Source organism: Dipodomys merriami, unplaced genomic scaffold (assembly GCF_024711535.1).
Source record: "Dipodomys merriami isolate MVZ:Mamm:240054 unplaced genomic scaffold, mDipMer1.0.p SCAF_3, whole genome shotgun sequence".
Lineage (NCBI taxonomy): Eukaryota > Metazoa > Chordata > Mammalia > Rodentia > Heteromyidae > Dipodomys > Dipodomys merriami.
Window position 1 is genome coordinate 60,402,782 of NW_027204492.1, and position 23,635 is coordinate 60,426,416.

At 40.2% G+C, this 23,635-nt stretch overlaps 1 non-coding gene across 1 annotated transcript; it reads left to right on the forward strand.

Annotated features, from left to right (window-relative positions):
* The first annotated feature begins 1,670 nt into the window (after nucleotides 1-1,670).
* On the forward strand, nucleotides 1,671-1,777 carry LOC138840608 (U6 spliceosomal RNA). The gene has a single exon (XR_011376160.1). It is a non-coding gene; the product is annotated as a U6 spliceosomal RNA (small nuclear RNA).
* Nucleotides 1,778-23,635: the final 21,858 nt, after the last annotated feature.

A 23,635-nucleotide genomic window follows, 5' to 3' on the forward strand; every position in this document is an offset into this window, starting at 1 on the left:
CAGCATTATAGCTAAGATATGGAACCAACCCACATGCCCCTCAGTAGATGAATGGATCAAGAAAAATGTACACACACACACACACACACACACACACACACACACACACACACACACACACACACACAAGGATTCTATGCCTCCATCATAAAGAATGACATCTCCCCATTTGTTAGAAAATGGAAAGTCTTGGAAAAAATTATATTAAGTGAAGTAAGCCAGGCCCAAAGAAACATAGGTCCCATGGTTTGTCTTATTTGCAACAATTAGTATAAATCTAGGAGAAGCAGAAGAGGTCAAAAGCTATGTGCATATGACCATATATGATGATGTTAAGTGAAATGAACCCCCAAATAGGGACACAACTGTTCTTTTTCTTTCTTACTATTGTTTTTAACGTATTTGAAATGTACTATGTGATTTTTTTTTTTTGCTTCTTTTGTATGTTCTTCCCCCATGGTATAACGCATGTCTTCACTGTATTTGATTCTGGTGCCCTGCATCTTGTATATACATTTTTCTAATTTGGTGAGGGGAATTACAATGAGAAAATGCTGAAATAAGAATACGGGTTGACCCATTGTAACAATGAGATGTACAAGACACTACGCTGTAAACAAAGTTTACAACTTGAGGCGTGGGAGGGAGGAGTTGGGGACATGGGGTGGGAAGGGATGATAGGGGAGAAACTAAGAAGGGGGTAAAAATGCTCGATAGGAAATGTACTCATTACCTTAGTCATGTAACTGTGACCCCTCATACAGTATCTTTACAAAAAAAAAAAGAAAGAAAAGTGTTGTAATAAGGGGTTGATGGAGAGGAAATTCTATTACCCTACTCTTACCTTCAAGTCACTTCCTTGGAGCTTAGCAAGAGAGAACACTACATGGTTTGAAAATTACTGAGTAAAACTTTTCTCTCTCTGCCATTGCATGATTATTTGGTTTAGAGACTGTGTAGTCACAGGATTGTTGAAATAGTCTAAGACTGTGTGGCAGTATATAGTAAACTTCAAAGATGGGAGCTGCATTGTTATTATATTTTATTTGATTCTAGGTATGGGGAAGTAGAAAGAACCTTGGACAGGAAAATGAGAATTAAAAAAAAGTAAAACAGAACACTAGATGGCAGCAACACAAATTGTTTGAAAACAGAGACAAGAGGGCCAGATGTCTTTCCCACCTCTATCTCCCCCTCCCATTTTTATTTTATTTTATTTTATTATTTATTTATTTTTAGGGGGGGTCCGGTCGTGGGGCCTGAACTCTGGGCCTGGTCGCTGTCCCTAGCTCTTCAGCTCAAGGCTAGCCCTCTACCACTTGAGCCACAACACCACTTCCGGCTTTTTTCTTTTTGCTTATGTGGTGCTGAGGAATCGAACCCAGGGCCTCAGGCATGCAAGGCAAGCGCTCTACCACTGAGCCACCTTCCCAGCCCACAATTATTATTTTTAAAATTAAGATAATAACACTACTACAATGATAGGATGAGAGGGAAGGGAGAATGAAAGAAAAGAGAATGAGGGAGTGTGAATAATATCAAGATGCATTGTGGTTAAATTATAATATATGCATATGTAAAGTACTATGATGGAGCCCCTTTGTAAAATTAATAACCTAAAAAATGAATGACAAGAGGGAGAAACATACTCTATTAAAGGACAGGAATCAGTGCTCACTTCGGCAGCACATATACTAAAATTGGAACGATACAGAGAAGATTAGCATGGCCCTTGCGCAAGGATGACACGCAAATTCGTGAAGCGTTCCATATTTTTGGAGGAGGCTACAATGCTTGATAAGAAATGTACTCATCATCTTGCCCATGTAATTGTAGCCCCTCTGTACAGTATTTTCACAATTAAAAAAAAGAAAAAAAAAGGACAGGAATCAGCACAAGGATAAAGGTGAGTGGAGAGTGAATGAAGGTAAATATAGTCAAAGTATATTATATATATGTATGAACAGAACAATAAAATTTGTTGGAATTATTTTAAGAAAGACTAAAGGAATAAAAGAGAACTAAGGTATGCTAGCTAATTAATGTCTTAATTTAATGTATACAACTAATGTAATGCACAATTAACCCCTGTATAGTTGATGCATGTTAATAAAAATGTAAAAAAATAGTATTAAGAAAAACTTATTAAGTATGATCTTCAATAAGCTAAAAGTCCATGTTTTCATATGAAGATAATATAAACACATACAGAAGACTCTATTCAACTAATTCATTAATGAAGTCAGCAGAAAGATACTAAAACCTATTTCTTTAAGAAGCTAATTATGTATAGGAAAGTTAACAAAGAAGTGTTAAGACTGAAAAATACAAAATGTTATTATTCTTTTTTTACTTTTTCTTTTTTCTTTGCCAGATCTGGAGGTTGAACTCAGAGCCTGGGCACTGTCCCTGAAATGGTATTTCTTTCTTTCTCTTCTCTCTCTGTGTGTGTGTGTGTGTGTGTGTGTGTGTGTGTGTGTGTGTATGTGTGTGTGTGTGTGTGTGTGTGTGTGTGTGTGTGTGTGTGTGTGTGTGTGCATGCATGCCAGCGGCTTTCCTTTTTTTGTGCCTGGAACTTCAAAATGGTATGCTGTCCCTGAGCTCTTTTGCTCAAGGCTAGCACTCTATTACTTGAGCCACAGCTCCATTACCAGGTTTTTGATGGTTAATGCAAAGTAAGATTTCATATGGACTTTCCTTCTCAGCTACTAGCTTTAAACTGTAATCCTCAGATCTCAGCCTCCAGAGTAGCTAGGATTCCAGGTGTAAGCCACCAGTGCTGGGTAATACTGTTTTAATAGGCTATACACACACACACACACACACACACACACACACACACACACACACACACACACACACACACACACACACATACACACACACACACGTGTATATATATATATATATTCACTACACAGAAATCTGTAAATATGTGTGTAATTTCACTATGCCTGGGACTTTCAATTAATGAACTGTAAGTTGAATTAGATTTTCCTAAATAATCTTTGGGTGCCCCATTCCTCAATATGACTTTTTTTTCCCAATATGACTTTATAAAGATATTCCGTACCATACCTCTTTACTTTCAGGGTTTGGCACAATTCTATATTTCAATTAATGCACATAAAATTAGTTTTAAAAACAAAAGCAGATTTTTAAAGAGTTATTGTTATGGGATTTGTATTTGCAGACTTTTTAAAAAAGAGCAAAACCCCAGTGGACTATTAAGCAAAGAGAAGTAGCTTTGGGTTGGAAATGTGGCTTAGTGGTAGAGTGCTTGCCTAGCATGCATGAAGCCTTGGGTTTGTTTCCTCAGTACCACATACACAGAAAAAGCCAGAAGTGGCACTGTGGCTCAAGTGGTAGAGTGCTAGCCTTGAGCAAAAAAAGCTAAGGGACAGTGTCCAGGCCCTGAGTTCAAGCCCCAGGACTGGCAAAACAAACAAGCAAACAAATGATTCTGATTCAGCTCTAGGTTCTCTCATTTTCTAATGTGCTTCCATAAAAATTATTTGTCCTAGTTGAGCCCAAGACACATTATTTGTGAAATGATAATTATGTGTAACAATAATCTCTTTCTGTACTTTACAATATTGTACTAATGTACATGAAATGAAGTTTATGAAAATATTCTCTTGTATATTAATGACCATACAAAGTAATGGATGTTTTTTGAAATGCCAGTCCTTGGGCTTGAATTCAGGAACTGGGTGCTATATTTAAGCATTATTGTTCAAGGCTATTGCTCTACCACTTGAGCCACAGCTCCACTTCTGGCTTTTTGCTAGTTAATTGGACATAGGAGTCTCATAGACTTTCCTGCCCAATCTGACTTGGAACCACGATCCTCTGATCTCAGCTTCCCAAGTAGCTAGAATTTCAGATGTAATCCACCATTGTCTGGCAATAAATTGATTTTTAATGGTGCAGAGTAATATGTGCTATGGAGCCACAAGTCAATTTTGTAAGGTAAGTTAAATATTCTAGGTTTAATTAGGTAGCCAATAAAGGGAATAGCACACACTATTCAGGCAGGAAAAAGAGTTTATTTACTAAACTGCTGCCCCTCCGTGCATGGTGGAGAGGCATGGCCAAAGGTGGCAGGCTGAGGTCTGACCTGGGTTTAAGTAGGGAAGGGGAGGGGAAAAGGTGTGGCCAGGTGAGGAAAAGGGTGACCACACTGGATGCAGATGTGACCTCAGGGCCTGGGACCCTCCCCTGGTCCTATGGAAGTGTGACCATGGGTGGCCCAGGATGTGACCTCCAGGTATGCCAGTTACCTAGGTGACACAGGAACTGGGAGGAGAGTTAGCCAAGAGGAGGGAGGAGCCTGCCTCCCCTTTCCAGGGTGAACCTTACAAATTTAATGACAACTTTAGTTCCTACAGGAAGGAATGATGCATAAGAAATTTCCCAACTTATTCTGGTGTCAGTTGCTCATGCTTGTAATCCTAGCTACTCTTCATATGAGACCTGGAGGATCACAATTGCAAGTTAGCCCATTTTCTTCACGTGGAAAGCAAGAAAGCTTAGGCAGTGTACAAGAACCTGAGTTCATGTCCCAGTACCAGCACATAAAAAGAAATTTTCTGCTTAAAAATATAAACTGTGGCTGGGAGCTGGCTCACAACTGTAATCCTAGCTACTCAGGAGGCTGACATCTGAGGATTGTGGTTCGAAGCCAGCTGAACAGGAAAGTCAATGAGACTCTTATCCCTAATAAACTACTCAGAAAAAGCCACAAGTGCCACTGGGGCCCAAGTGGTAGAGCGCTAACTTTGAGCACAAAAAGGCTCAGGAACAGAGAGTAATCCTTGAGTTTAAACTCCATGACTGGCAAAAAAAGACAAAATGTATAGGAAGTGGTAGAGTCCTCGCCTTCAGCTGAAGAGCTGAGGGATAATGCCCAAGCCCAGAGTTCAAGTCCCACGACTGAAAAAAAAAAAAAGACAAAAATGTATATATGGTAGAAAAGTCAGATTTTTATTCCTCTCATACTGTCTCAATATTACTTCTTAGCCAAACTCATCTCTACATGATGAGAACTCTAATTGCGCGTACTTCTAGCATAATTATGTACAGGCTCATCCTGTGTTATTTGATCCACATGTATTCCCTTGAATTTTGAAGCCACAATTTAATCTCGTACAATTGAAAAAGAAATACCAAACATTACATTCGTGACATAAACCCTTCGGAGCATTTAAAACACATTAAGGAGCAGATGAACAATTTGAGAGAAATTTAAGAATTGACAGTATTGGGGGAGGGATGAAGGCTCAGTAGTGGGAACATCTCAGGGCCAGACAGTGTTCATAAAGATTTGATTCCAAGCTACAATTGGAGATAGGACAAGTAATAGTTTCTTGTTGCAGCTTCCTTCCCACCCCCCCCCCCCCCCCAACCTCTTTCCCTTCAAATCTTTGTCCTTGAGACTCTGGTCTTTTAAGTCATCATACAACCCATTGACCTCTGATAACTTCGTTTAGATTAGAGTTATCTTTGATATTTCATCAATATCTCAAGTTTGATTACAGTAAACAACAGTTACTATAACGACCGAGTTAAATTTGGCCCTCAGTAATTTAGAATATAATAGAAAACTTGGTTGCTGTTTTCTAGCTGGGAAACAACCATTTGTTATTCTTTTTTTTTTTTTTGACCAGTCATGGGGCTTGAACTCATAGCTTGAACTCAGGGCCTGGGCACTGTCCCTGAGCTTGTTCACTCAAGACTAGCACTCTACCACTTTGAGCCACAGTGCCACTTCCAGCTTTTTCTGTTTATGTGGTACTGAAGAATTGAACCCAGGACTTCATGCACGCTAGGCAAGCGCTCTAACACTAAGCAACATTCCCATCCCCCCATTTGTTATTCTTACACATTGAAGGATGATATTTTCTTGCCCACAAAGGAAACAACAACTGAATGAGGGAGTTTATTCTAGCCCAAAACTGTTGTAAATTAATCTGTAACCTCACAAAATAGGGTGTACCAACTCATTGTAATGAAGAGGAATCCTGGGAAGAACTACTAGAGGATTTGAGGGAAGAGTAGAATGTTGGTGAAATCCAAATAAAGCAGTGTATTTAAAGATAAAACAGAGGTGGCCGGGCACTGGTGGCTCACGCCTGTAATCCTAGCTACTCAGGAGGCTGAGATCTGAGGATCATCGTTCAAAGCCAGCCTGGGCAGGAGAGACCGTGAGACTCCTATCTCCAATAAACCACCAGAAAACCGGAAGTGGCGCTGTAGCTCAAGTGGTAGAGCACTCGCCTTGAGCTGAAGAGCTGAGGGACAGTGCCCAGGCCCAGAGTTCAAGCCCCACGACCGACAAAAAAAAAAAAAAAAGATAAACCAGAGTTATGCATAAAGGATTGTACTTTAGAGTAGACTAAAGATCCTGTTGCCTCAGAAAAAATAAAGGTATTGGAGATGTGGAATGTTATATTCAGAAACCCTTTACTGTACCTTAGAAATAAGGGCTATTTCTCTGGGTCCTAATGATTTACTCCTTCTTGCAGTATTGCTATACTTCAAACAGTAATGTTTCCTATAGTCTATAATTCTTAGAGAAAGTAGTAGTAACTCACAGAAAGGGCATGATATTGTGATTGGAAATACATGGTGCTAAACCTCAGATTGAGAATCTGTGCCACTTATCCTCAATTCTTTTTGCCTTGTGAGAAAACTCAAGCAAGACTCAAAGCATAAAGAAAATAAGAAGAGTATTAAAAAAAGAAAATGAGATGTAACACAAGTCATCAGCAGGTTCAAGATGGCTCCAGAGCCTCAAATCTTTTGTCCAGTAGGGATTTAAGAATCAAGGATAGGGGCTGGGAAGTTGGCTCAGTGGTAGAGTGCTTGCCTTGCATGCATGAGGCCCTGGGTTCAATTCCCCAGCACCACATAAGCAAAAAGAAAAAAGCCGGAAGTGGCACTGTGGCTCAAGTGTAGAGCGTTAGCCTTGAGCTGAAGAGCTGAGGGACAGCGCCCAGGCCCAGAGTTCAGGCCCCACGACCAGACCCCCACCCCCCCAAAAAAAAGAATCAAGGATAAGTGTGGAACATTTCCTCAAATGTACATCTGTACATGCCCAGATTTGTTGGGACCCTGTGCTCAGATTATTTATAGTTTTGAAGAGTCTGAAACTGAGGTCTCAGCCCCATAGTTACTGTAGGGTCGTTCTCACTTTTTGTGCAGATGCACTGGAGAGTGGGCTGTGCTGGCTCAATGTACACTCTGGTTATCTAGACCTGAAGCCAGCTAGTTTCTCTTAAGAAACTTATCAATATCTTTATTAGGCCCCCTTTAAATGGGATTTATTTGATCAGGCATTGGTAACTTCCCATATTTGTTTGAAAGCCAGGAAGGTCAAGTCTTGTGGCAGATGTGATCTTACCAGAGACTCTGGTAGCAATGCCCATAGTCCTGACAAAAAGAGACTCCATATTTGCTGCCTGCCTCATTATGGCACTTTACAGTTGCAACATCTCTCTCTCTCTCTCTCTCTCTCTCTCTCTCTCTCTCTCTCTCTCTCTCTCTCTCTCTCTCTCTCTCTCTCTCTCTCTCTCTCTCTCTCTCTTTCTCTCTCTCTCTCTCTTGCCAGACCTGGGGCTTGAACTCAGGGCTTGGGCACTGTCCCTGAGCTTCTTTTGCTCAAGGCTAGCACTCTACCATTTGAGCCACAGCATCATTTCTGGCTTTTTCTGTGTATGTGGTAGAGGAATGGAACCTAGGGCTTCATGCATGCTAGGCAAACACTCTACCACTAAGCCACATTCCCAGCCCTGATGCAACATATTTTTAAAGAAATATTTTTTTCTGTCATATTTTAGCTTGTTTTATCTGTTATTTCATGTATGAATGACAAATGAAACTCACATATGAATTTCCTATATGAATGGCAACTGCAGAATCCTATAACTGAAATGAATTTTTACTTCATTTAATTATTTGGACAGTTTCATTCCAGAAGGTGGAAATAGTGCTTGACTTTCAGTGATTATTTTTCTCCAATTTGGACCTTAAGCTCTATACCTTCCCTTTCTGGACAGAATGATGGACTCTTGTGATTTCTGGTCTCAGTATAAGGATTATGGGGCCTTCAAACAAATACACATTTTTTTCTGAAGGGAAGATATGTGCAATCAGCATGCTGATGGAGACAAATGAGGGTCAAGGACTTAGTTAAGAGTGGGATAATGCCTTAAGTTGTAATTAGTTCTAGGTGGTAGTAAACAAGTGGTGGGGGTGCACTCAGCTGTCTGCCTTGAAACACACAACAAATAAAAGTTTTTCACTAAGAAACAGCTTTTAGGGGCCTTGGTTGTCTACACTTTGAGAGTATTGCAGATTTGTAATTGAATACAAATGTTTGCACCAGTGTTTATGAATAACACAACAAAATCACCTAGAAAACATTTCTCACCTACCTACTCCTGCCCTTCCTCATAATCTATCCTGAAGGCAGGCCCCTGGTTAAGGTAAGCTGATTAAGAGAAATGAACAATTTCAGAATTGCAAACATGTCTAAAAGAGTTTGATTTTTATCTCTTTAATTATAACTCTTGAATGCTTTAATATTGAATTTGTAAATCCATGATGCTTTCCATTTTCCATTAGCTTTTAAAAATCTTTGAAATGAGCAAAGTGCCATAAGCTTATGCCGGTAATTCTAGCTAGTCAGGAGGCAGAGATCTGAGAATAGTGGTTCAAATGCAACCCCGGCAGGAAAGTCTGAGACTCTTATTTCCAATTAACCACTAAAAAGCCAGAGGTGGTGCTGTAGCTCAAGTGATAGGGTGCTGTTGAGCAAAAGAGTTCAGGGACAGTACCCAGGCCCTGAATTCAAGCCCCAGGACTGGCACAATAAAAGCAACCAAAAAATGCTAATATGCAGCAAAGTATGTAGTGACTATTCTGAATAGACATGCTACAGAACACACACACACACACACACACACACACACACACACACACACACACACACACACACACAATCTTTGAAATGCATTTCTGTATAGAAATATATTTTAAATGTTGGTGAGTTTTTCAGCTAGTCCATGAGCCTGACTTATCACATTAAGTGCTTGAAATAATGTGTTGCTGCAATGGGGAAATAATACTAACCCAAAGTCCCCAGATACATACCACACATACAAAAAACGTTCTTTATTCTGAATTTGGGTGCTTGAGGAAAAGCAGGTTTAATTAAGGAGAATGAAAGAAGCCTGAGATACTATCACTGAAGGTTTTATAAGTGTTCTTCTGGTCACATTCATGTGGATTACAATAGATAATGTCTAATTTTATTTCATATATATTTTTAAACCATTTCTCATAATACTTCTTATTTATGTTATTCAGGTTTTTAAATAACCCATGATTGTAACAATAGAAGGAAAGGGAAGGAAAGATTTTTCTCAAGACAGTAAATAAGCATGATTTGAAGATAAAATTTTAAACCTAAAAAAATATGTTTTTTGAGGGCTGGGAGTCAAATGCTTGCCTAGCATGCATGAAGTCCTGGGTTAAATTCCTCAGTACCACATAAACAGAAAAAGCTTGAAGTAGTGCTGTGGCTCAAGTATTACAGTGCTACCTTTGACCAAAAGAAGATCAGGGACAGTGCCCAGACCCTGAGTTTAAGCCTCAGGACTGGCAAAAAACACCAAAAAATCCCCCCAAAAAACCCTTTTTTTATTTGTCTGGCTTTTTTGCAGTCTTTGCATGCTACCATATCTAATGTTTAACTATCATGTATGACCTAACATGTTCTCTTTATAGTCCTTATTTTGTTTTCCTTCCAGTAATATTTGGGAGGTTGGGGTAATATCATTTTGTGTGACTACAAAGAAGGATAGCTGTGTCTCATAGCCCAGAGGAGTCCAGTCTGGGAGGGAAGAAGAGCAGAGAGGAGCAACCAGGTGTCCAAACCATATCGTTCAGAGTTTGAAACTGGAGAAACTGTTATTGTGCTTGTGTGTGTATGTGTGTATTTATATGTGTATGCCAGTCCTAGGGTTTGAATTCAGGATCAGAACATGGTTCCTGGCCTTTTTTTTCCCTCAGGTCTAACACTCTACTACTTGAGCCATAGCTCCACTTCTGGTTTTCTGGTGCTTAATTGCAGATAAGAGTCTCACAGACTTTCCTGCTCTGGCTGGCTTTGAACCATGACCTCATATCTCAGCCTCCTGAGTAGCTAGGATTAAAGGCATGAGCCACTGTTGCCCTGCAAAGACAGTGTTTTTAATTTAATTTAATTAATTAATTTATTTAACAGTCCTGGGGCTTGTACTCAGGGCCTGGGCTCTGTCCCTGAGCCTCTCTCTGCTCAAGGCTAATGCTCTACCACTTCAGCCACAATACCACTTCCAGCTAAGAGTCTGTTTTTAAGCACTAGTCTAGATGGCTAAAAGGGATTCATGTGGATGCAGAGGCAAGGACTTGCATGAGGTGGGATTCATTGACCCATGCAATAAAAGATGGAAGGGAAAATGACATATGCATTATCATGTATGTCATTTGTGTGGAGGGTAAGAATATGAGAGTGGGTTTACTTGTCCCAAGGGTATTACGTTATCAGACTAGTCCTGCTGCTTTCCACAGTGTGTGGGAGGGAAAATAACATCATATAAATAAAATTTATGAACTAGATACTTGCAATACATGAGTCTGGGTAATTTATAGTACATCTGGCAAGAAAGTAGGATCTCTAAGAAAATGTCCTGCAAATGGTACTGGTGTGGGGTTAAGCAAAGAGTATATACTTTCTTCTGTCCTGTCTAGTAATATTTCACTATAATATAATCAGACAAGAACTACTTGTCTCAGATACCTCTACATAATAATTTCTGAAAAAATTCTTTGATTTGGGACTTTACACAAGCAATAAGATAATTCAGAATAGGCCCTTGAGTTCCCTTGACTGAGAGTTAGCTGCAATTTATTCTAAAAGCTAAAATGATATAATTATTGTATTATAAATATATCCATGGGAGTTTTGAAACAGACTTCTAGCTCTTCTTTACCAAGGACATGGTGATAATCTAAGCATGTGCAATTAGGAGAATAATGCTTGTGTGGTTCAACCTGGAACTTTTCACCCTGATCCTGCCAAAGTTCTTTTACATGTCCCTGGATTTCATGGTGCTCAATGATTTGCGCTTGAGTTCTTCAGATAATTTGTGGATCATCTCTGTTAGATTTTGCGTGGACTTCCCAGAGTTCCCTGTATACCTGTGCGTATGAGCACATGTGTGCATGTGTACCTGTGCATGCTGTGCCTTGAACTCAGGGCATCAGATTATTGTTCAGTTTTCATGTTTATGGCTGCTTTCTACCATTTGAGCCATGCCTCCAATCTAGCAGGCATTTTGCTGGTTAATTGGAGATGGATTCTACCAGACATTTTGCCCTGGTGGACTCTAAACTTTGATTATCCAGGTGTCAGCTTCCTGAGTAGCAGGATTACGGCCATAAACTACTGGTGCCTGACTTAAATTTTTTGTTTGTTTGTTCTCTGTTGATCATGAGGCTTGAACTCAGGGCCTGGGCACTGTCCCCGGGATCTTTTGCTAACGGCTAGCCCTTTGCCACTTTGAGCCACAGAACTACTTCCGGTTTTCTGGTGGTTAATTGGAGATAAGACTCTCACTGACTTTCCTGCCCAGGCTAGCTTTGAACCAGATCCTCAAATCTCAGCCCAGTTATATCTTTTCTGTAAAATCTGGTTGTCTTCTTTCTTTCTTCTTTTTTTTGGGGGGGGGGGGTCCAGTCGTGGGGCCTGAACTCTGGGCCTGGGCGCTGTCCCTCAGCTCTTCAGCTCAAGGCTAACGCTCTACCACTTGAGCGCCACTTCTGGCTTTTTTCTTTTTGCTTATGTGGTGCTGAGGAACTAACCCAGGGCCTCAGGCATGCAAGGCAAGCGCTCTACCACTGAGCCACCTTCCCAGCCCCTGGTTGTCTTCTTTCTTTGTCAACCAGTCAACTAGATCTGGTCATTATTTTCGGTCTCTGTAGCTTTTTATCTAAACTGAATATGCCTTCCTGACTAAGTTTCTCTTTAAGAGGGTTCTTTTATATTTCCTTTTAAAATAGAATGATAGGGGTATCAAATGTGATTTTTGCTTATTTTATTAATTCTCTGTTGGGTAGGAAGTATCACTTTCTGATAAGGATTGTAGAGATAAAAAGGGACGATCCCTTTTCTGCCCATAATAAACTGCCATATCTGACACTGACTTATCAAAAGATAGGTTAATAATAGTAAAGCTTAACAAATTTATTTGATCATAGTTTTATATCACATGAATCCTTTAGACAGAAAGATTCCCAAATACCCAAAATGAGCTTTCCATTTTTATATTTTGAGTTGATGGAGTATTGACAGCCCTGTAGAAATATGATTAGGTAAAAGTAAGCTTATAGTAAATGATTGAGTAAAAGTAAGGCAGTGAGGGAGAGCACACAAATAGGTCTGTTTAGATTATAACCTCTGTAAACAGCATTTTTCAGAGATTCTTACAGGTAAGGACCTCATAAAATGGAGGCATTAGAATATTACCAGACAAAGTAGGTCAGAATTGATATATGGACAGCTCTAAGACAGAAAAGAAAGTAGGGGAAGATTGCAGTCATAATTCATGCTTTATAGTATGATTGGGGAAAGGAAGTTCTAGTTTGTATAATGTACTTTGGGAGAACCAGGTGACATAGCAGATGGGAAGAGAAGAAAATGATCAGAAAGTAAGTTTTCTTCTAAGATACTCACTTTGGGCATCCTTTTTGGAACCCTAACAGGATTATGGCTTATGGGTTTCTTCTTTTTTTCACTGACCTTCTTCTGCAAAGTATTGAGGAGCCTGAGGCCTGGGTGACTTCACCTTGAGCTAGTAACCATCTTGTGAGGTATGAGTTATGCAGCTGACCATGAGCCCGACCTGGGAATGAACAGAAAAAAAACAATTCCCGGGCGACTAGGGACTAAACAATCCTTGGGAAAACCACAGGCAGGTGCTGGAGGGCATGTTGACCCAGTAGTCAGACCACAGATGGTGTTTGTTTGAGAAAGGAACCCTGCAGTTCACCATGGATCTCCTTGAGACTCCCTTGTGGTTGGAGCCAACCAGTTTAAAGTATGTCAGCCCTCTGATTTAACCAACAACCTGTTTCTGGTCCTTTCCCGATTTGTAGTGTGCCAATTATACCATAGAATTGTTTTATGACTTTCCTGAGATGTGTAGTGATATGTTACAAGATGCTATGATGTATACAAAGTCCCTGCCTCCCTAAAAAGTGTATAAAAAGTGCTGTAACCCTGGGCTCAGGGCCTCTTAGCGTAACCTGTTACCTGGTGCGTGGAGGACCAAGCTCGAGCTTGCAATAAACAACTCTTGCTGTTTACATTGATCTTGGTCTCTGGTGGTCTTCGGGGGGATCTTGAGTCCGAGTACAACAGTATCACTAAGTAATTTTCACTGTAGTATTGAATGAAACACTGGGTTATTTATACTGATATTTATCCTGATTTGTACATTTGTGTATAAAACGAATTCTTCAGAGTATAATAGTGTCAGGAGTTTGTAATACATCCTTTTCTCATAACTCAAATTCTGGCAACAAATGCACTTTCTCAAAAATACAGAGAGAGTTATTTACCTGTATGCCTAGGGAATTAGCTTTAAAACTTAACCCAGAGAAAGTAGATAGTTCACCACAGACCTGGTGGAGAACTGATGGAGATCTGGTAGAGATACTTGGTTTTGAAATGGGGTTTTACTGTTGCCCATGATAGATGTGAACTCCTCGATACAAGCCATCAAGCCCCTGCTCTCAGCTTACTGAGTAAGACCATAGCAAATACTTATATACCTGGATCTCAGGAAAGGAAAACTTTAGTGAGAGTGGGCTTGAAACTTTTGGGCATGCAATCCTAGTTTTGATCTCTTTCTGAAGACTTGTGAAGGTACTTTATCTAGGAAGACTCATCCTCTGGTAGAAAATAATGTCATTTCTAAGACGAGAATTCAGAAACAATGTACACTATACATATACATATACATATATATATATATAATAACTATACAAAGTAGAAATTTAATGAACTTATAGTTTGATATGCCTTAAAGACTACATATGACTTTTGTTTATAGAAAGGTATTTTTACGAAAGCATCCTACTCCTTCCCTTTAACATTTTTGTTCTTACTAAAACCCACAAGATCTTTCTAGACATGCAACCATATGAGTGAATGTTTTCCATTCACTCAAGATCTGTTTTTATGAAGTTTAAAATCAGAGATTAAAATAAAAGTATTTTTAAATAAAGAATTTAAAGCTAGAGTAATGATTACGTCTGTTTAATTTCTTGTGTGTCCACATTCTCCTGTCATAAGGGCTGGGAATTCTTCCAGGAAGAGGAAAATGTTTAAGTGTTTTGTATTCCATTTCAACAGTTAATTAGCCTACAGATATTTGAACAATATAAGGGATCAAATTAGTACGATATTTGGCAAGAAGACAACGTTTACATGTGTATAGATAGAGCTGAGAGGTGTGATGGACAGTTTACCACCATGTGAAAATGGATTCATTTTTCTTTGTAACAAATCATGTTCATTAAGATTTCATGAGATATGTGATATTTGAAGGAACATAGTTAAATAGATTTATTGAAGGAAATATTATGGAGAGTTTTATGTGCTTCTTGTTTAAAGGGTATTGAGTTACTAGTGGATTTCCTAGAAAAGGAAGAGACAAAAGTGAACAAATAATGCTCCAATTTCATTTGTAATTAAGCTTACATTCAATTCTCCAGGTTATCAGGTAATTCTGGAAGTCAATAGAAAAATAAATTAGTTCTTATTAGCACATATTACTTATCTAAACTAAGGGTTTCTATTGTGTTATTTTCATGCATGAACATAATGCAGTTTGATCATATTCTCTCCTCAGCTCCCCATACTGTCTAAAACTTTCTTGAAATATTTTAAAATCAATTTTTCTGCAATTTTCTTTTTGGTCAGTCATGGGGCTTGAACACTGAGCCTGGGCACTATCCTTCAGTTCTTCAGCTCAAGGTGAGCCACAGCACCACTTCCGGTTTTTGAGCAGTTTTTGGAGATAAGAGTCTCATGGAGTTTCCTGCCTGGGCTGGATTTGAACCGCAATCCTCAGATCTAAGTCTCCTGAGTAGCTAGGGTTACAGGTGTGAGCCATCAACGCTCGGCTTCTCTGCAAACTTTTATATATGTATGCAACGTACTTTGATCATATTATTACCCCCTTCACTCTTCTTCCTCCTTTTACCTTCTGGGGTCTCAATAGTTTTGATTTTCTGTCCACATCCTTTCTTTTTGGATCTAGATTCTGCATATGAAAGAAATCATGCAATATTTTTTTCAGACTCTGATTTATTTTCATTAACATGATGATCTCCAATTCCTTCCATTTTCCTGAAAATGACATCATTTCATCATTTTTTTATGGTTGACTACCACAATGGGATATCCCATTGTGTATGTATGCCACATTTTTTTTTATTGTGAAAATACTGTACAGAGGGGGTTACAATTACATGGGCAAGGTAATGATTACATTTCTTTTTTAATTTTAATTTTAATTTTAATTTTTTGTGAACATACTGTACAGAGGGGTTACAATTACATGGGCAAGATATTGAGTACATTTCTTATCAAGCATTGCAGCCTCCTCCTTTGTTTACCCTTCACATTCCTTCCCAGCCTCCCCCCCAAGAGTACATTTCTCATCAAACATTGTTGTCTCCTCCTTTGTTTCCCCTTCCCATCCTTTCCTATATCCATTTTCCCCCTGCCACACACCTCTGCCACACACCTCTTCCTCCCCTAACCCGCCCCCCCCTCCGCCAAAGTTGTAAAGTTCGTTTTTTAACATAATATCTCGTACATCTCATTGTTGCATAGGGTCCACCTGTATCCCTAGTTAAACAATTTGTTTTTTTTCCCCTTCCCCTCCACAAAGTATACCAACATCAAACACAGTAAAAACAGGGGTTATATTGTGGGGGGAGGGATATACAAAGCAACAAAGAAATCATCTTATAAATGTGTTAGAAACAATCGCAAGAAAGAAAAAAACATCTTGGGGTTCGTTTCGCCTAACATCAACTTATCTGACCATTTCTGCTTGTCTCAGACATATACTAGTTATTGCAAATAAAGGAAACCTTGGGACCTATGTTTCTTTGGGCCTGGCTTACTTCACTTAATAGAATTTTTCCAAGTCTTTCCATTTCCTAACAAATGGGGCAATGTCATTCTTTCTGATGGAGGCATAGAATTCCATTGTGTATATATACCACATTTTCTTGATCCATTCATCTACTGAAGGGCATCTGGGTTGGTTCCATATCTTAGCTTTGGTAAATAATGCTGCAATAAACATAGTTGTGCTGGTAGCTTTAGTATGGTCTTGTTTGTGATCATTTGGGTAAATCCCCAAAAATGGGATTGCTGGGTCAGAGGGGAGCTCTATGTGGAGTCTTTTGAGGAACCTCCATACTACTTTCCAAAGTGGCTGAACAAGTTTACACTCCCACCAACAATGCAGTAAGGTTCCCTTCTGTCCACATCCCCTCCAGCATCTGTTGTTATTAGAGTTCTTGATTATAGCCATTCTAACTGGGGTGAGGTGGTATCTCAATGTTGTTTTGATTTGCATTTCTTTTATGGCTAGGGAGGTTGAGCATTTCTTCATGTGTCTATTGGCCATCCTTCTTTCCTCTTCGGAGAAGTTTCTCTTTAAGTCTTTAGCCCACTGATTTATTGGGCAGTTGTTTCTTTGAGAATTAATCCATTTGTTGATGGATAGGCACCTAGGCTGATTCCATATCATGGCTATTATGAACAATGCTGTGACAAAAATACAGATGTCTCTATTATAGGCTGACTTACATTCATCTGGAATAAATAAGTAGGGGTATGTGCCTACAAGTTCATAGCACGATTGTATGGTAGTTCAGTTTTCAGGGTTTTGTGTTTTTGTTTTTTGTTTTTCATTTTTGTTTTTCTGAACATAGGGCTTAAACTCTGGGCATGCATGCTGTCTCTCAATTCTTCAGCTCATGTCTAGTGATCTACCACTTGAGCCACAGCACCATTTCCATTTTTCTAGTGGTTTATTAGAGATAATAATCTCATGGCCTTCCAAAGAAACATAGGTCCCATGGTTTCCCTTATTTGCAATATCTAGTATGAGTCAAGCGGAAAAGGTCAGATAATGTGATGTTAGGAAAATGAACCCTTAGATATGTATTTTAATGTTTTTTTTCTTTCATGCATGTGTTTCTAACGCATTTATAGGATTATTTCTTTGTTGCTTTGTATGTCCCTCCCCCACAGTATAACCCCTGCTTTCACTATATCACTATATTTGATGTCAGTATAACTTCTGGAGGAGATGGGGAAAAACAAGTCGTTTAAGGATACAGGTGGACCTCTTGCAACAATGAGAAGTACAAGTTGTCATGTCGAAAATGACATTAACGAATTAAGTGGGGGGAGAGGGGGGAGGCTGGGAAGGGATGTGAAGGGTAAACAAAGGAGGAGGCTGCAATGTTTGGTAAGAAATGTATGCATTGCCGGGCGCTGGTGGCTCACGCCTGTAATCCTAGCTACTCAGGAGGCTGAGATCTGAGGATTGCGGTTCAAAGCCAGCCCGGGCAGGAGAGACCGTGAGACTCCTATCTCCAATAAACCACCAGAAAACCGGAAGTGGCGCTGTAGCGCAAGTGGTAGAGCGCTCTCCTTGAGCTGAAGAGCTGAGGGACAGCGCCCAGGCCCAGAGTTCAAGCCCCACGACCGACAAAAAAAAAAAAAAGAAGAAATGTATGCATTATCCTGCCCATGTAATTGTAACCCATCTGTACAGTATGTTCACAAATAAAATAAAATACAATAAAAAGAATCTCATGGCCTTCCCTGCCCTGGATGGCTTTGAACGGTGATCCTCAGGTCTTAGCCCCCTTAGTAGCTAGGAATACAGGTGTGAGCCACTGGTGCCCAGCAATGTTTTCAGCTTTTTGAATAATCTTTTTTTTTTAGTACCAGTCCTGGGGCTTGAACTCAGAGCCTGAGTGCTGTCCCTAAGTTAATTTGCTCAAGGCTGATGCTCTACCACTTGAGCCATAGCTCCATTTCCGGCTTTTTTAGGGTAGTTAATTGGAGATAAGAGTCTCCTGGGATTTTCTGCCTGGGCTGTATGGGAACATTAGCCCTCAGATCTCAGCCTCATGAGTAACTAGGACTAAACATGTGAGTCACAGGTGCCTGGTGAAAAACCTTAATATTTATCTCCACAGTGTCTGTTCTAAGTTACATTCCTACATCAGTGTATAAATGTTCCTTCCCCTGACCACGTATTTGGTAGCATTTCTTGCTTGTTTTCTTCATGATAACCATTCTGACTAGAGTAAGATGGAATCACAATGTCATTTTGATTTGCATTTGCTTTATGGCTAAGAATGTCAAAAACATTTCTTCACATATCATAGTCCTTTGTACTTCTTTGGAGAATTATCTGTTCAATTAATTTGCCTACTTATTGATCGGATTATTTGCTCTTTTGTTGCTAAATTTGAGATTCTTATATACTGTGATTATAAATTCTTTGTCATATAAATGGTTGCCAATGACTTTTTCCCATTCTGTAGTGTGCATGATACCACTGAGCCATACCTGCCACACTGTTTTTCTTCTTTTTTTTTTCCTTTTTTTTTCCCCAGGGCTGAGGACCGAACCCAAGGCCTTGCGCGTGCCAGGCGGGCGCCCTTCCACTGGGCTAAACCCCCAGCCCCTCCTGCACTGTTTTTCCCTAAATTTTCCCTAAATTCCCTAAATTTCCATAAATTTTTTATGTTTTTTTTTTGTAAAATGGGGGGTGGGGTGGGGGGATTGGGGGGATATGGAAAGGGATGGTAAAGGGAAACAAAGGAGGAGGCAACAATACTTGATAAGAAATGTGCTCATTACCTTGCTTATGTAATTGTAACCCCTCTGTACAGTATTATCACAATAAAAATAAAAAATGAAAAAAATACTGTACAGAGGAGTTACAGTTACATGAGTAAGGTAATGAGTACACTTCCTATCAATTACTATTACCTCCTCCTTTGTTTTTTCCCTGCCATCCTTTTCCTCCCCACCTCCCCAACTCCCTCCTTTCCTCCCCTCCTCGCCTCCCACTCTGCCCCCTCCCCACTGCCAAAGATGTAAAGTTCATTTTCAACATAGTGCCTTGTACATCTCATAGCTACAATGGGTAAACCTGTATCCTTTTTTTCAGCATTTTATTATTTCCCTTCCCCTCTCCAAATTAGAAAAATATATATACAAGATGCAAGGCACCCGAATCAAATACAGTGAAAACTGGGGTTATACCATAGGGGAAGAACAAACCAAAGAAACAAAAAATCACATACGCCATTTTAAATAGGTTAAAAACAATAGCAAGCAAGAAAAAAAAAACACTTGTGTCCCTATCTTCGGGTTCATTTTGCTTAACATCATTTTATATGACCATATGTACATGGCTTTTGACCTTTTCCACTTGTCCTAGACATATACTAGTTATTGCAAATAAGGGAAACCATGGGACCTATGTTTCTTTGGGCCTGGCTTACTTCACTTAATATAATTTTTTCCAAGTCTTTCCATTTCCTAGCAAATGGGGCAATATCATTCTTTCTGATGGAGGCATAGAATTCCGTTGTGCATATATACCACATTTTGTTGATCCATTCATCTACTGAGGGGCATCTGGGTTGGTTCCTTATCTTAGCTATGGTAAATAAGGCTGCAATAAACATAGTTGTGCTGGTAGCTTTAGTATAGCCTTGTTTGTGATTGTTTGGATAAATGCCCAAAAGTGGAATTGCTGGGTCATAGGGGAGCTCTATGTGGAGTCTTTTGAGGAACCTCCATACTGCTTTCCAAAGTGGCTGAACAAGTTTATACTCCCACCAACAATGCAGTAAGATTCCCTTCTGTCCACATCCCCTCCAGCATCTGTTGTTATTAGAGTTCTTGATTATAGCCATTCTAACTGGGGTGAGGTGGAATCTCAATGGCTTTTTTGTTGTTGTTGGTCGTGGGGCCTGAACTCTGTGCCTGGGCACTGTCCCTCAGCTCTTCAGCTCAAGGTTAGCACTCTACCACTTGAGCCACAGAACCACTTCTGGCTTTTTCTGCTTATGTGGTGCTGAGGAATGGAACCCAGGGCCTCATACATGCAAGGTGAAACCTCTACCACTGAGCCACCTTCCCAGCCCCCTCAATGTTGTTTTGATTTTAATTTTTTTTTTATGGCTAGAGAAGTTGAGCATTTCTTCATGTGTCTATTGGCCATTCTTATTTCCTCTTCAGAGAAGTCTCTCTTTAAGTCTTTAGCCTACTTATTAATCAGGTGGTTGTTTCTTTGAGGATTTGTTGTTAGGGGATTTTTTTTGGGGGGGGGTGTCCAGTCGTGGGGCCTGAACTCTGGGCCTGGGCTCTGTCCTTCAGCTCTTCAGCTCAAGGCTAGCGCTCTACCACTTGAGCCACAGCGCCACTTCCGGCTTTTTTCTTTGTTCATATGTGGTGCTGAGGAATTGAACCCAGGGCCTCAGGCATGCAAGGCAAGTGCTCTACCACTGAGCCTGTTGGGAGATTTTGTAAGCATTATGCCCACCTTTGCCCTGGAGTTTCTGCCATATAGGTCGCCCTTCCCTCTGTCTCTGCCCAGACCCACCTGAACTCCCATCTACCTCACTTCCTGCCCCTAGACCCTGCTGTTACCTAGATAGTGGAGGTCGCCATTTGCTCTCTCTCTTGGAGAAATATGGCTCTTCTAATAAACCTTGTAATAATCTTTTTTTTTTTTTGGTCATGGGGCCTGAACTTTGGGCCTGGGCACTGTCCCTCAGCTCTTCAGCTCAAGGCTAGCGCTGTACCACTTGAGCCACAGTGCCACTTCTGGCTTTTTCTGCTTATGTGGTGCTGAGGAATCGAACCCAGGGCCTCATGCATGCAAGGCAAGCACTCTACCACTGAGCCACTTTCCCAGCATCCCCTTGTAATAATCTTTCTCTTGTGCCTGCCTGCCTCTACGTGGTCCCCTGGGATGTACTGACGGATCCTTTTAATTGTGGCTCTACCTGGATAGGTTCCCAGTGGATTTGCTCTCCCCTCCACTTCAGATAAGGGTCTGACCAGCTTCTCTGAGGCCTAGCCTGAGATCCTACACTCCTATTGACAGAGGACCACCAAGATAACTTTCTACTAACCTAGTGCTCTACCTGCTGTCCAACACTGGCTAATTAACATCTACCTCCAGGTAAGTGAAAAGTCTTAGATTTCATTGTGCAGGCTCCAAGGCTTTGTTGGGGGGCCTCAAGGGCCCCCCAAAAATACTTGGCCAAGTATCTAGCTGATGGCCTCTGTGGCCTAGGGATGCCATGGAGAAATGTGATGATATTTCCCACTGGTTATTTCCCATTTTTTGAGCCAAATTCACTGCCTGGGACACTGGAAGTCAGATTTTGGTTCAACACTTACCATGGAAAAGGACACAAATAAATTTCCTTACAATCAAATTTGGCCCCAAATTTAAAACTTCACTTATGTGAGCTCTTGGACAGGTAAAACTCCCTTTCTTTCTCTCTTTTAATCTCTCCCTTACAACTGAAGATGAAAGTATAGATGAGTTTAAGTTTAAACTTCTCCTCTTCAGCCTCCTTTGTGAGACACCCCCTCCTCTGCGGCAACCCCTCTGTGGCTTCCCCTGCAAGGCACCCTCTCCTCTGGTGCTTCCCCTTTGAGGCACCCCTCCTTTGGGGGCTCCCCTTCGAAGCCCCCTCCCCTGCAATACCTCTCCACTGCCTTTGTATTGGGGGATGGAACCTTAAACTCCATGTGTGCTAGAAGCAATCTTCTAGCACACCTCACTGTCAAAATCTGCAGCTCTCTCTAGCATTGACCATGTGGCAGATGCACCATCTTGGCATCGTGGGAGCTCAGCTGCTATTTTGCACCAACATGATTTCACACTGACTCAACTTGATTCTGTGGCACCCCCCCCCCCCCCCGGCACCTGAGCTGTGGTACCATCATGCTATGCCATGTGCCTGTTCATGTCTTGTCTCCTGTTTACTAAGTTTCTTGTTGTTGGCAAAGTTTTGTGTTTTAAACTGACAACAAGGTTCCTTCATAATTAGGCAAAGTAATTCCAAAAACCTTAAATGGCCAATTTGAAAATCTAAGCATGCTCTATAATCTGTGCACAAACATGTCTGTCTATCTGTCCATATGTAAACGATTATGGTTTCAAGGTTAAAAGAGATGCTATGTGCTAGTACATTAAGAAAATCTGTTAATTTCCTAAAGGTAACTCAGATTGCAGAAAAAAATTGTCCAGTTTAAACCTTTGGCCAAGAGGTAAAGGGTGTAGCCCAGTGTTTCAATGAAGCATTTAAATGCAAATTAAAGTAACTTTAGAAAAAGGGATTAAAAATGGCATCCCCCTTTGTGAAAATTTGGGAAGTTGTGGGGAGTGGCTGGCCTCCCAGACAAAGTTTAAAATTAAAATTATCTTAAAGGTTTCTTTAAAGTTCAAAAAGATAAATTAGGATTACCAAAATGATTGTTTAATAAAATCATCTGTTAAGTAAAAAAGTTTGTAGACCTGAGATTATGTCCCTATTGAGATCTGTCTAAGGCTCACACATGTAGGCATTGTTGGGACCAGTAGAAATCAGGTTCCTCAGCCAGCCAGAAAAATGCTTTTACAAATCAGTGTTAAACAGGCCTGCACATTTGTTAAAAGTTAAATGTTGTATAAAAAAACTCTGGCAACTAATTGTTTTTTTAAATTTTTATTTTTATTTTTATTGTGAAAATACTGTACAGAGGGGTTACAATTACATGGGCAAGATAATGAGTACATTTCTTATCAAGCATTGTAGCCTCCTCCTTTGTTTCCCCTTCCCATCCCTTCCGATCCTCCTCCCCCACCCGATTCTCCCCGCCCCCCCCCCCCACCAAAGTTGTAAAGTTCGTTTTCCACTTAACAACTTGTTGCAACGGGTCCACCTGTATCCTTATTTAAACAAGTTGTTTTTCCCCTTCCCCTCCACAAATTATACCGACATCAAATACAGTGAAAGCAGGGGTTATACTGTGAGGGAGGGACATACAAAGCAACAAAGAGATAATCTTATAAATGCGTTAGAAACAAACACATGAAAGAAAAAAAACATTTGAATACATATCTTAGGGTTCATTTCCCTAACATCACCTTATCTGACCTTTTCTGCTTGACTCAGACATATACTAGATATTGCAGATAAGGGAAACCATGTTTCTTTGGGCTTGGCTTACTTCACTTAATATAATTTTTTCCAAGCCTTTCCATTTCCTAACAAATGGGGCAATGTCATTCTTTCTGATGGAGGCATAGAATTCCATTGTGTATATATACCACATTTTCTTGATCCATTCATCTACTGAGGGGCATCTGGGTTGGTTCCATATCTTAGCTTTGGTAAATAATGCTGCAATAAACATAGTTGTGCTGATAGCTTTAGTATGGTCTTGTTTGTGATCATTTGGGTA